The sequence below is a fragment of the Penaeus monodon genome, chromosome 18, assembly GCF_015228065.2.
Source record: "Penaeus monodon isolate SGIC_2016 chromosome 18, NSTDA_Pmon_1, whole genome shotgun sequence".
Classification (NCBI taxonomy): Eukaryota; Metazoa; Arthropoda; class Malacostraca; order Decapoda; family Penaeidae; genus Penaeus; species Penaeus monodon.
This window is the reverse complement of record NC_051403.1, coordinates 49,362,715-49,367,714: the sequence shown is the minus strand read 5'-3', so window position 1 is coordinate 49,367,714 and position 5,000 is coordinate 49,362,715. Positions and strand designations below refer to the sequence as shown.

At 46.7% G+C, this 5,000-nt stretch overlaps 1 protein-coding gene across 9 annotated transcripts in view; it reads right to left on the bottom strand.

Moving 5' to 3' along the window:
- The window catches only part of LOC119584584 (caskin-1-like), a 140,163-nt gene that overhangs the window by 56,655 nt on the left and 78,508 nt on the right, over nucleotides 1–5,000 (bottom strand). The window lies entirely within an intron of this gene.

Here is a 5,000-nt window from a genome sequence, read left to right as displayed (position 1 = left end):
TAGTTTATCAATATAAGCATGCACATGAGTTCTGTGCCAAGGAGCAGTATGTACTGTTTCTGGAATGTCAATAGCTTCGTTGTTCCATACATTGAAGAACATAATAGTATGAGCAGTTTTAGTTTTCCATTCTAAGTTGGACTATATGAGATTGGAGTATCGAGGTCGGGCATGCCCAATTCTATAATTTATCTCGTTTGATAGAATATTGGAGATTTGTGGTCTGGGTAGAATCTGCAGGAGTGGTGTTAACTTGGGTGAATAAAGGGGAGGTCTAGCTCTTTCCTCATGACGAGAACTTTGGCAGTCATTGGGCATCCAAATATAATTCTTATGGCCTTGTTCTGTAAAACTTCAAGGGGTTTGTGGGCACTCGGTGCGACATACTAAGAAATGGGCTTGCATAGTCTATCATGGACCTAACAAGGGAGATATACATTAACCTTTGGACTTTCAGGGAGGCACCTACATATCTGTTTATGTATTGCAGTGGTCTTAAAGGAAAAGTCCGGTCTTTTAAAAAACATGTTATTTGGTTGTATGTTGATATTTGATGTATAAATAAAATAATGACAGCCATAATATGTGTTATATCCCAACCAAATGTTTTTTTAAAGCGTTTTTGTATGTTAAAATTCGATCGTCTGTTATAAAACCGATTTGAAGCGCCATCTCGCGGAGTGACGTCACACCATGTATATCTGGAGTCAGATGTATATATATATATATATATATATATATATATATATATATATATATATATATATATATATATATATATATATATATATATATATGTATAAGGACAATAATAATAATTGTTATGATAATGACAATAATAATAACGATAATAATATTAATAATGATAATAATAATAATAATAGTGATAATGATAATGATAATAATTATAACAATGATAACATTTATATATAATATATAATACATATATTATATATAATAGTTGTATATATATATATATATATATATATTTATATATATATGGTGTGATTATATTATATATTATATATATATATTATATATATATATATATTTACACACAACACACACACACACACACACACACACACACACACACACACACACACGCTTTCTCTGTGATCAGCTGTGTATTGTAAAAAATCAGCTGGAGCTGTATACATGGTGTGACGTCATCGGCGTGTGGTGGCGCTGTAGGTCGTTTTTTTGCAGCAGACGATATTATGCCTGCTATTGAGATAAAAAAAAAGGCCTATAGTAATAAGGTAAGCCACCGTATTGGCACCAATTGACTATTAATTGGTTTTTTTATGATATCAGGGCCTAGATTTATGCAAAGTAGTGCACCAGAACCGGTCTTTTCCTTTAAACGCTCAAGGCAACGTTCCTTGATGTTTTGAACAATATCCTTGGTAAAGCGAGAGTTGAGGGACATGAGGTGGGGAGCAGTCACCATAACACCAAGATGTTTATAGGTGTCAGTTCTTGCAATAGTTTGTCCATCTGACCTTGGAATGTAAGGTAGTTTACGAGATCTCGAAATATACTTAGTTTTGATTGGGTCGATTATGAGACCAAGGGAAGCACACTTTTTGATAAACCTCCGTAGAACGTAACCCCCCAATCAAATACCTGAATAAGGTCATCAGCATAGGATGCGATGCTGCATAGGTTTCCCAACTCATCGTTGAGCTTGCAAAGAGAGTGCATAAGTATATTAAACAGTGTAGGGGAGGCTCTATCGACACCTCCCTTAAAATCTGTGAAGAAGACTGTGCTTTACTTCCACTTAGGTACTGTGATAGACACATTTGTGTTCCTCTCCCGTTTTGAAAGCCAAAGACAGATGGATGAATCAGGTCTTTGATCTGGTGCAGTAAACGAATAAGGAGGATTCTTTCACAGGTTTTAGACAGGCAGGACGTCAGAGAAATTGGTCTATATTCATCAGGCCGTCCTGGTTTTGGGAAGGAAATGATGGTTGCTTGTTTCCAAGTGGTAGGCAAGATGCCTGCGGTGTAGGTTAAGTTGAAGAGGTCAAGAAGAGGATTTTTCCCCTCTACCTGCACCTTTGCAAGAAGTCGAATGATGTCGCAAGTGAGAGAGAGAGAGAGAGAGAGAGAGAGAGAGAGAGAGAGAGAGAGAGTGAGAGTGAGAGTGAGAGTGAGAGTGAGAGTGAGAGTGAGAGTGAGAGTGAGAGTGAGAGTGAGAGTGTGAGTGTGAGTGTGAGTGTGAGTGCGAGTACGCGTGTGAGTGTGAGTGCGAGTACGCGTGTGCGTGGCTCGTGCGTGTGTGCGCGCGCACGTGCGCTTATACACATATGCGCACACTTACACTCATGGGTATGTAAATACATACACTCACACAGGTTAATTAAGGTGCTTACATAACATACGCCAAGTTTGTTTTGCAACTATTGCTGAAAAAGTCTGACAAGCTCTAGCCATTCAAAAGCCAGTCTATATTTCAGAACAACAATCTTCGCCAATACATGAGATAGTACTTAACCAGCAAATAGTGCCTTGCGAAATTATCCATTCTCATATCACACCTCTCCCGACAGACAGACAGACAGACAGACAGACAGACAGACAGACGCCCATCACCATCATACGTAGAGCCTCTTGGTTGAGAGATTTAACCCCCCCCCCTCCCCCGCTCTCTTTCAGGAAGGATTTTCAACCACGATAAACAGGATTCAAAGCAGCCGCGGGCCAAGTGCTTGCGGCGAGCAGGCAGCCCATCTGCTTTGTAGGCAGTTTCGTCCCGCAGGCCGCGGGGCCCCAACTCAAACCTGCGCCACACCTAACGGAGGCCACGTAATGACAGAAAAAAAAACATGGATACAAGAGAAGCAAACAGCCGTAAGTCCTGCAATTAGCGAATGCATGAGGAAGAAGAAAAGAAACCGGCACGAGAGGAAGAGCATGAGAAGAGAAGGCAGGAGAAAGGGCGGCGGCGGCGGAGGTCCAGCCGCAGCCTCGCACCAGTCACCGCGGTCACTATACTTACCCTTTCGGCACAGCGTCGCGCCGTCCGGTCCGGTGCGGGCATCGCGCGCCGCCCGCAGCGAATCGGATACAACGACGCCGTGTCAGGCCGGACATGCGGGTGCGGGTCGTGCGCTTCTCTCCTTCTCTCCCTGTCCCTCTCCTCCCTTCATCTCCATCTCCCTCTGCGAATCCACCTCTTCACATTCTGCGCGCGCTTCTCCTGGCAACATAGCAGGGCGCCCTCGGCCCTCGCCGACGCCCGTGTGTGAAATAAACACGCCGCCGCGAAGGAAAATAACCAAACACACAAAACTCTCGTCAAACGCTGCCTTAAGCAAGCCCTGCTTACACGCCGCGCAAGGGAACGCTAAAAATCACAAACGCGAACCCTCGACATGGCAGGAACGCAAGCCAGATTCCCGTCCATAGGAGTGCTGGCGGCCGCGCAGAGAGGAGAGGGAGAGCGAGAGGGAGGGGGAGGGGGAGAAGGAGCAGGAGAGGGAGAGCGAGAGGGAGGGGGAGAAGGAGAAGGAGAGGGAGAGCGAAAGGGAGGGGGGAGAGTGAGGAGAGAGAGAGAGAGAGGGAAACAGGGAGAGTAAGAGGGAAGGAGGAGATGGAGGTGGAGGCGAAAAGGGGGAGGGGGGGAGAGAGAGAGAGAGAGAGGGAAGGAGGAGATGGAGGTGGAGGCGAAGGTAGACGAAGTGGATACAGAGGACCGATTTTGATTCTGGACATTTCAATCAACTTGAATGTCATCAAGGAGAACATGTGATGGTGAGGAGGAGGAGGAGGAGGAGGAGGAGGAGGAGGAGGAGGAGGAGGAGGAGGAGAAAGAGGAGGGGGAGGAGGAGGAGGAGAAGGAGGAGGAGGAGGAGGAGGAGGAGGAGGAGAAGGAGGAGGAGGAGGAGGAGGAGGAGGAGGAGGAGGAGGAGGAGGAGGAGGAGGAGGAGGAGGAGGAGGAGGAGGAGGAGGAGGAGGCGGCTGCGGTAGTGACCCGCAGGATCCTGGCTATCTTCAGCGTGTAAACAACACCAGCCTTGTGTACAACACCAACTGCTTCGTGTCAACACTGTGCTGCACAAAACTGTCGCCGTGGCAAAGACCCGCAAACCCAGTCGCCAACATGCACACGCACACGCACGTGCACACACACACACACACACACACAAACAGGCAGCAAGGCAGGCTTTATAATACGGCCTCATCGGCATCAGTTGCAGCTCGAGAGAGGAGGCGTGGCATCAGATTTCCAGACATGCTTTGGGTGACAGTTCAGCGCACATGGCCGTCGGCGGCGTCCACACAACGCCAGGTTAATGAGTCAACCAGTCCCTCAAAAGCGGCGCTGCAGACGTCTTGTAGCAAGCGATGCTGATTTTGCCTTGCTTCGTATAAGGCGCTGCGGGCGGTTTCATGATGCTAAGCCGGCGAAAAGTCTGAACAGAATCGCAGGAAAGACATGATTCAGTTTGTTTCCTGCTTGATGCGTCGTCTGCCATGGCGTGCCACCTACTCCCGGAACAATGACTCACATCTTCCCTTGCCAGAGGAGGACCCACAGACGTGTTTCTTCAGTCAGAATAACAGAAGGTTTGATTCGCATGACCAAAGCATCAGAGAGCGGGTTCTATGCATGCCTTTTCTATGCCGTCCCATGTTGGACAAACTTGCATTTTTTTTTACTTAAATAACAAGAAATGAACCAGAAGTACAAACGGACTTCCTGTTCGTCCACTCTGCCAATCCTCTTGTTTCCCGTTACCCATTTCCATGTAATACGTTACCTGGTAAGTGGGTAGCGTACAGGCCACTCACTGTGGAACGCAACCGGCTATCTCAATAAGAGCAGGTGGCACGAAAACCGATATATTTGCAATGAAGTGGTTTTGACCCGGAAAAGGAAACCTAAGATTCCCTGACACGGGAATACGGATGAACTGGTCCTTGTGCGCCGCCAGAGCCGGGAGGGTCGGTCCAAGCTCGAAGGGGAAGGGGAGGAGGAGGGAGAAG